The sequence below is a fragment of the Callithrix jacchus genome, chromosome 9 (assembly GCF_049354715.1).
Source record: "Callithrix jacchus isolate 240 chromosome 9, calJac240_pri, whole genome shotgun sequence".
Taxonomy (NCBI): Eukaryota; Metazoa; Chordata; class Mammalia; order Primates; family Cebidae; genus Callithrix; species Callithrix jacchus.
In genome coordinates this window covers 20962247-20971691 of record NC_133510.1, presented here as the reverse complement: position 1 = coordinate 20971691, position 9445 = coordinate 20962247, and the positions used below count along the sequence as shown (strand labels likewise).

At 38.0% G+C, this 9445-nt stretch overlaps 1 pseudogene; it reads right to left on the bottom strand.

Annotated features, from left to right (window-relative positions):
- Positions 1-7377: 7377 nt before the first annotated feature.
- Positions 7378-8718, bottom strand: LOC144577807 (ras-related protein Rab-5A pseudogene; annotated as a pseudogene).
- Positions 8719-9445: the final 727 nt, after the last annotated feature.

Below are 9445 nucleotides of genomic sequence, written 5' to 3'. Positions count from 1 at the left end.
AATTATTCTCATAATAAGGCTGAGATTTAGCTCTGTTATTATCCTCATTTTATAGAGGAGGAGATTGAAGAACTGAGAGGTTATGACTTATTTGAAATAATACAGCTCACCCTTGATGGGGCAGAAATTCCAGTCCTGGCAGTCTGACTCCACAGTCTGTGCTCTCAGCTAGTACATTATATTGCTTCTAATGACAGACATCTTTAAGATCTGATAGTCTGCTAAGGATAATGGCCTCCAGCTTCATTCATGTCCCTGTAAAGGACATGATATCATTCTTTTTCATGGCTGCATTGTACTCCACGGTGTATATTACCACATTTTCTTTATCCCGTCTATCATTGATGGGCATTTAGGTTGATTCATGAACAGAGAATCAAATACCACATATTCTTACTTATGAGTGGGAGATAAATGATGAGAACACATGAACACAGAGAGGGGAACAACATACACTGGGGCCTTTTGGAGAGTGGAAGTAGGGAAAAGGGAGAGCACAAGAAAAGTGACTAATGGGTACTAGGCTTAATACCTGAGTGATTAAATAATCTGGACAACAAACCCCTGTAACACAAGTTTACCTACATAACACCTGCACATGTACCCCTGAACTTAAAAGTTGAAAAAAAGATCTGAGAGTCACCAGCTACATAGAAGAGTTAGCATTTGAACTGAATCAGATTTTTTCTTGTTTTAATATTGTTATTTTCTATGATTTCCCTGTTTTTATTTAGATCATATTATAAGTATGGTTTCCAAAAAATGAGAAAATTCAGGGGAAATTGTGCATACTTGATCACTTTGCCAGGCTGCACGAACACTATCTAGATATGTTGAATGGCTTCCAGTGGACTAACTGACGTCATTTAAGGTAACATTCTGATCTATAGTTCAGGAGTTAATATGTATGGGCAATTTATGAGTTTTGTGTGAATACAGATTCTTTGATGGACAGTAGCTGCGATACGCACATGGACATGTTTATATGTTTATAAACTGTACAATCTGCATATGGGAAAAACTCTTAAACATAGGATAAAATCGTATATTTGAAAGTATCTTATTTATTATCACATGCAAAGGATCACTGTAATTATTGGAGTTCATATGTCTATCTGGGAATGGCCACAAATACTGCCCATCTTTAAAGAACAATTTGGTATTTTTATTACCGAGTGTCAAATAGTTACTAGTTATCATTTGTGACGTACTCATAATGTTTGCCAGGCACTGTGCTAAATGTTTTACAGGCACTATTTTGTTTAATCCTCAAATTCACCTGGTGACATAGGTTCTACTCTTCCAGTTTCACAGGTAAGGAAACAGAGGCTTAGGGAAGTTAAATGGTTTGCCAGGCATCTCACAGCTATCCAGGGTGGGATTTCATATTCAAATCCAATTCTCACTCTAAAATCTGGGCTCTCTACCCCTACAATATCCTGCTGTGTTTTGATTACTTGGAAAGAAACAAAAAGAAAAGCCGTTGTGCTAGTTGTCTGCAGAACTGGTTTAAGTGGCTTGTTACCATGTTGGAGTTAAGGGCCGTTGTGCTTGGTTCAAAACCCTCCCAAATGGTTCTCCTAATAATAGCTATTATATGGGGTATTTTGGGCTTTAGTGGAAAACTACACATCATCTATAGCATACCCCTCCACATTATCTCACATTATCTGATTCTCCTTCTCTTGGAGCTATTTTACAACTCTGTTAACTGTAGATAACTGACAGCAATGCAATATAATTCTTGCATAGACACCGATAAGGGAAGTGTCAACTGACTACCTCTCCCACTGTAGAGAAGGTCAGCTCTGCTTCCATGGGCACATTCACTTCAGTATTTAGAAGGTACATGTGTCTTTTGAACCTCACCTGTTCCTTGTTAATGAGTTAAATAAAATCATTAACACATGTTCATTTTTATCTATGTGTGAGAGTCATTATTCTACCCTTCTTTGAAAATTATCTTTTAATGGGTTTGGAAGTCTTCCACGAAGATGCTCAATAGATCCACCTAATGGAGATACATGTCCTCATGAGACAAGTGCACCAGGTGTATGTTTTCTCAGCCCCCAGAGTGGCAATAGAAGTTTGCAGACATTCTGTTTTTCTAGGTTTTCTTTCTTTCTTTCTTTCTTTTTGAGATGGAGTCTTGCTCTTGTTGCCCAGGCTGGAATGCAATGACATAATCTTGGCTCATTGCAACCTCCTCCTCCCAGGTTCAAGTGATTCTCCTGCCTCAGCCTCCTGTGAACCTGTCATTACAGGAGTGCACCACCACGCCTGGCTAATTTTTGTATTTTCAGTAGAGACGGGGTTTCACCATGTTGGTCAAGCTGGTCTCGAACTCCTGACCTCGTGATTCACCTGCATCAGCCTTTCAAAGCACTAGGATTACAAGCATGAGCCACCGTGCCTGGCCTGTTTTTCTAGTTTTAATTTTCCTCTCCACTAATTTTGGTTTTGGTTCTTACTTTGGTTTGTTTATGGTCAATTGGTGGCAATGATGATTGGAAATTTGATTTCATTGTCTGACCATTGGTAATTCCTTTTATGGATTAATGACTTATAGAGATCTAACTTCTGTTGGATGTGAAGCAACAGAAAATTTGTTTTGAGAGTATCTTTTTGTCTATCTTAAGCTTAAATCAATCAAGGTGTTTGTGCTCAGTTGGAAGGAGAAGAGCTCTTTGATATTTGGACAGGTGAGTTTTATGTTTCTGGTTTATTTTTGACACAAAGTTTGGCTGAAGGTTTAGAATTGAAGCCATAAACTGTCTATCAGTGACTGCATCGCTACGTCTGTAATTCAGAAAACCTTAGGTGGAAGCAGCAGTTTCTTCCTCCAGGTAGGATCAATACGTAATATTATGAAGTCTCCTAAATCAAGGGATGTTTATTTGGATCGGCACGTGCACACACATGCACACGCACACAAACACACACTTAGGTAAATTAAATATTTTTGATATCCCTAGAAAATAAGGAAATCCAACTTCTAATATTTAAAATATTTAAAGGGAATCCTAAAAGAAAAGAAAAGAAAAAAAAAGCATTTTTATGGAACCTAACTCAGAAACATTTTACAAACCCAAATTGACATAAATTAGGTAACTCGTTGGCAAACAGTACTAGATTAATAATTTTGGTTTAATAAATACAGCTGTATCTTTTCTTATTTATCAGTGTTAAGTATAATACAATTGTATGCTTTTATTTTACTTTGATATGCTTTTCATAAACTTACACAGGTTACACAGATCCAAAAAAGCCAGCATTACTTCTACTTAATGTTTAAAGATTACAAAAAACATAAATTTGTGTTTAACCAAGTTGAATAATCATTCTGACATCTTTATTTCAACAGTTATTATGTTTTAAATGTCAGCCTAATGATAAGTTTCCAACATCTTTGTATAACTTAAAACACTGGAGTGGTATTACATTGAGTTGACGTATATTCACTGGATATGTAGATCATTTCTAAGTAAGACGGAACACAGAGACATTGATGGCTAAGCATAAAGTTTATATGCTTTTGCTTGTTATTTTTATCACTTATAGAGAGGCTGTATCTTTAAGTCTGTTAATGACTGTGTTCATCTTCTCCACTTAGAGAGGCGGTATAAAGGGTGTCTGCATCTGTAGCAAGTCTTCTTCAGGGGTATTCATGAGTTCTACTCATCTGAATTTCAGCTGGTGTGTGATGTTCCCAATTACATACCCCTCACCCACCAGTTTTTGTGTGTGTGTGTGTGTGTGAAATACAAAGAACAGAAAGTACTTTGGTTAACAGTTATGATTAATATTAGTGGTTGAGACTATGATTAGGAGCAATAATTTCGGAGAAGTCTAAATGTATACCTGCTTGTTTTCTTAGGGACTGCAGGTGAAACCTGGTAGAGAGAGTTTCTTAGGCTTGACTTCCTAATCTCAGCACAGTAAATAACAGAGGCCTTTAAAAGTCCAACCTGAGATTCCTTAGGAAGATTTCTGCTAAAGCAAACTTAAGAAAGCCTATCCAGTTGCTGCACCTATGTAAACAATCAGGCCAAATCTGATGAGACTAGCCTCATTTTGTATTCAAGAATAATCTCACTTTAATATTATTTTAATTTTTATCAAAATGGGGGAGACTACAGGGAAAAAATTATGCTTAAATAGAAAACCAAACATTGTCTATGGCCTGTAGACTAAGTATTGTCTTCAATCTTCCACATGATCTGATTCTCAGTCTGTGAGAGCTATTTTACAATTCTGAAAGCTGTAGATAATTGATAGCAATGCAAAATAACTCTTGGCTACAGATGTGAAAATTCTATCTAGTGGAAATTGGGTCGACTTTCCTTCCCCACTGTGGAGCAGGCCACTTTTGCTTTAATTTGCACCTTTATTTTAATATTGCTGATACATACATGTATCTTTTAAAAATTCTCTTTTGAACTGTTTGTAATACCTTACCAACTTCCTCACCTGTGAGGTAGATACAATCTTTCATATATATTCATTTTTCTATCTGTATCAAAGTGATAATTTTACCTCTCTTTTTGGAAGATGATAATGCATTACTACCTAGTCATTTACGAATAAACACACTAACCTGCAAATAGGTGTGTTTCCATAATAGGGCTGTAACAGTACAGGAAAGCCTTACTGTAGTGCAGCTGTGGAGTTTATTCTTTTACCCTTTTTGATTAAAAAAATAAATAAATAAATAAAATCAGTTGGGTGCGGTGGCTCACGGCTGCAGTCCCATCATTTTGGGAGGTGGAGGTGGGCAGATTGCTTGAGCTCAGGAGTTTGAAACCAGCCTGGGCAACATAGCGAAACCCTGTCTCTACAAAAATATATTTTAAAAGATAAATAAAATTTAAAAAATAAAAATCCAAACCTACAGCATAGCACAGAGCTTTATAATGGAGTCCACAGAATTGTGTTAAGTTGCTGTGTTTATGGGTTTTTAATGTCTATATATTTTTAAACCTAAAATGTGTAAAATTTATGTCTATTATTCCACTCTATCCACAAGGATTTTGCAAAAGGGGTTGATCAAACCATAGTGACTGAAAGACTAAGTACCCACGTTTCCTTTCTTATCAGTGCAGTCTATAACCAAACATCCATCTCTTCAAACCCCCTTGCCCTCTTGCAGCCTTTCCTCTTCTTACACAATAGTATTCTGAGCAACTGGGGAAGGAAGATGCCAAATTATCTCAGTATTTCTGACGCCTGCGGCAAATTTTCATGTCCATGAAGGAGAAAATAAAAAGGGTTAATGGGTTTTATTTTCTCTACTCACCATCTTTTCATTCAGTAGCTTAGTTTTAAGTCAGCTATATACCTCCCTGTCCTATTCCTCTTCTCCACCTTTGTCTCAAACATACCTTATAAAATTTTCTCTGACCATCTCCCATTTTGAGATGACCCATTCTTTAAACACCTATAGCAATTATTGTCTAGAAAATACATGTGACGAATAATCATGAACTGCTTTTCACTAGTCCAACAGTTATTCAGAGCTTTCAAGTGACCTTTCTACATTTTTTTTTTTTTTTTGCTTTTTATACCGCTTTATTCCAACATGAGCACCTCTACATAAAACCAAACACTGGTGAACCATTTTCCTAATTCTGCATTATTGTAAATGTGTAAGTTCTCCTAGCAGACCAACACATAAATAGATTAAATCATCTCTGACACACGGTAGCTCTCATATAATGAAAATACCTAAAATAATTAGTGAAGTATACTGAACTGATCAAAATAATTGAATGTTGGAAAACAAGGCTGCAAGATTGTTACTAACATATTGTAATGCTTTATGTTACAAATATGGGCACACTGTTAAGGTTCTAGTCATGGAGGACCAACTGAAGCCCCTTCCTGTCAGAGAGGGGAGAGAAATAATTAGCTGTTTCAGTAACTGTACATTTTGTATGCTTTTTTTTTTTTTTTGAGATGGAGTTTCGTTCTTGTTACCCAGGCTGGAGTGCAAGGGCGCAATCTCGGCTCACCGCAACCTCCGCCTCCTGGGTTTAGGCAATTCTCCTGCCTCAGCCTCCTGAGTAGCTGGGATTACAGGCACGCGCCACCATGCCCAGCTAATTTTTTTTTGTATTTTTAGTAGAGACGGGGTTTCACCATGTTGACCAGGATGGTCTCGATCTCTTGACCTCGTGATCCACCCACCTCGGCCTCCCAAAGTGCTGGGATTACAGGCGTGAGCCACCGCGCCCGGCCCATTTTGTATACTTTGAAGCAACTCTTAAATATTGCAGAAAAGTAATATATATATGGAGACTACAATGCGGTATACTGTTGTAGCACTAAAGATTGAATTTAAAATAATCAAGTTTAAATGTACATAATTGTTGGTGCATTGACTACATTGCGTCAAAAGTGAATGAAAGTCTCCTCCCTGCACCAAACAACAAAACCTATGTAATGGCCAGCAGTGATTAATTAGAAATCACAGATACCTAGTTTATTTCATTTTTGTTAAATGACTCACATGTTTGAAAGGAACACTATACATTAAGATGCATTTATTAGTTCTCAAATTCCTAAAACAAGATGGGGTTACATTTGATTTTTTTGACCCCATTAAAAAAAAAAAAGGACTGGCTATAATTTAGATACCATTAATGCTCTTTCCACCCCCCACCTTGTATATGTGGGATTATTTTCTTGTAGTTAATTTATTAAAATGTGGAATGTACATTTTAAATACAGATACCAGGAGAAATGAACATTTGCCTGAATACTATGGCTAAGCATAAATAACATTAGAATCTCCTTCTAAAAAAAGAATGTTTTTGAAAAGCCCAAATTAGTAAATTCTAATTTTTTTTCACAGTTGACTACTACACCAGTGTGGAGAACTAAGCTGGTTAACTGTGTGGACCCAGTCAGTCATTTGTCTATACTCCTAGTAATGAGAAATTAGGGGGAATAATGAATAAGTGTACACATAGTTCTCATTTTTCCCTATTGCTGAAACATTAGTGAGAGGGACCCATGCATGTTACTAAAAATTAAGTTCAAAACACTTAAAATAATTCTATATTAGAAACTTGACTCTATTATCACAAGTCTCTTTTTTCAGAAGTCATACTGGGCTGGATAAATGCTCCAATTCCATCATTTTTTTTTTTTTTTTGAGACGGAGTTTCGCTCTTGTTACCCAGGCTGGAGTGCAATGGGGCGATCTCGGCTCACCGCAACTTCCGCCTCCTGGGTTCAGGCATTTCTCCTGCCTCAGCCTCCTGAGTAGCTGGGATTACAGGCACGCGCCACCACGCCCGGCTAATTTTTTGTATTTTTAGTAGAGATGGGGTTTCACCATGTTGACCAGGATGGTCTCGATCTCTTGACCTCGTGATCCACCCGCCTCAGCCTCCCAAAGTGCTGGGATTACAGCCTTGAGCCACCGCGCCCGGCTGCAATTCCATCATTATTAACAGTTAAGAAGCAGAAGACTATTCCATCTAGTTCAAACTGGAGGTTTAGTTGCTGCAACACTGACTCCTGCTTGGTTGTGTGAGTTCAGCAAGGTTTACTCCTCTTCCTCTGGCAGAATTTGCTCCTGGATTTTGTGGCTCCTTCTTTGGCAATTTTTTAGCTATTGCCACAAATATCTCATTTGCGTTCATTAATGTTTTAGCTGCTGTCTCCATGAATAATAAACTATTGTCATCTGCATAAGTCTGTGCTTCCTGGAAATCTACTACTCTTTTCTTTGCTACTTCAGCCTTGTTTCCTGATAAAACTACTGCAATGTTAGCATAGAACTTGCTTGCCTCTGAAGTTCTTTAACCCAATTTTCTGCTCTTGCAGAGGACTCCTCATTTGTGTTATCATATACAACTATGGCTGCTTGTGTCCTCTGTAGTACATCGGTGCTAGGCCACGGTACTGTTCTTGACCAGCTATATTCCACATTTCAAACTATACTTTTGTGTAAGACACACACAGTTTGGGTTAGAAAAGGAGCTGAATCTCCAGTTTAATTTATCCAAAATGTCTATTTTCTGGCTAAGAACCATCACTCTTGGTCAGGCGTGGCGGCTCACAGCTGTAATCTCAGCACTTTGAAAGGCCGAGGTGGGTGTATCACAAGGTCAGGAGTTCGAGACCAGCCTGGCCAAGATGTTGAAACCCCGTCTCTATTAAAAATACAAAAATTAGCTGGGCGCGGTGGCTCACACCTGTAATCCTAGCACTTTGGGAGGCCAAGATGGGTGGATCACCTGAGGTCAGGAGTTCAAGACCAGCCTGGCCATCATGGTGAAACCCCGTCTTAAAAAAAAAAAATATATATATATATATATATGAACAATGACTTCAATAGAAAACTTTCCCAACAGCCACTTTAGACCCACTCCACTCTGGATATCTTCATCCTCAGCTCTCAATGGAAGGAAGATTTCTTAAACATATTTGCACCTCTAATGAAGAAGCTAGTGCCTGGTATCTGCTACAGGTGCTTAACACATCTTTGTTAAATGAATGAACCTAGCAGCCATGTCCCACCCATTTGTGTCTTTGCTTGATGACCCTCCCTCTGTACCCACTGGATTTTCAGTAGATGCTCAAAACTCAATGTGACCAAAATAGAATTAATTTACTGCTCCCTTGCTGGTGGTTCTTGCCCTACCAACTTAGCTTTTAAGTAAAAGATGTTTTATATCTAATTAGTTTCTAAAGCTGTAACTTACTCATACTAGCAGTAAGTCTGGCGTCTCTCTTACTAAAGACCAAACCCTCCTCATTAGCCAAGGATCCTGGGGGAATTCTCAGCCTCTATGGTTCAGTGCAATTTCTGAATAGCAGTCAGGATGAAAGAGATGTCATGTGCGCCATCCAATGGGCCTTTGTCCATGGATGCAGTGATTTCCTTGCTGAAGTGAATTTGTTCACAGCCTTCCCAATACTTTGCTCAATTCCCTAATCTTGGTAATGGCACCACCATTTACCTGGTCTTCTAAGCTAGAAAACCGAGATTCATTTTAATTGTCTTATTCCACCCCAAGCTTCCCTCTTGCTACTATTTCTCTCTTTTTACACTTGCAGTCATTTTCCTTAAATGAATTGCTTATACCTGCTGCTTTCATTGATTGATCATAGTACCTATTCTATGTACTCCTTACTTGGTAGTCTTTGAAAACATGGCCAACTATCATAATGACTTAGAGTTATCCACTGATCATCTAAAATTATGAGAATGTTGCCCTCTTTTCTATGTCAGACTTCCATTCCCAGGCTTCCACATTGACGCTTCCCTTCTTATATTAAAAACTTTGCTCAGCTTATCCCTCGTTCCCTCTTCATCCCCTAGGCCCAGTTGCCATTAAAAAATTTAAAAACAAAAAAATCCTGCTCAGACCTATACTTCTCAATTATCAAGGTGGAATGGCTACACCATTTCTCCTCCCCAATGCCTCAAACA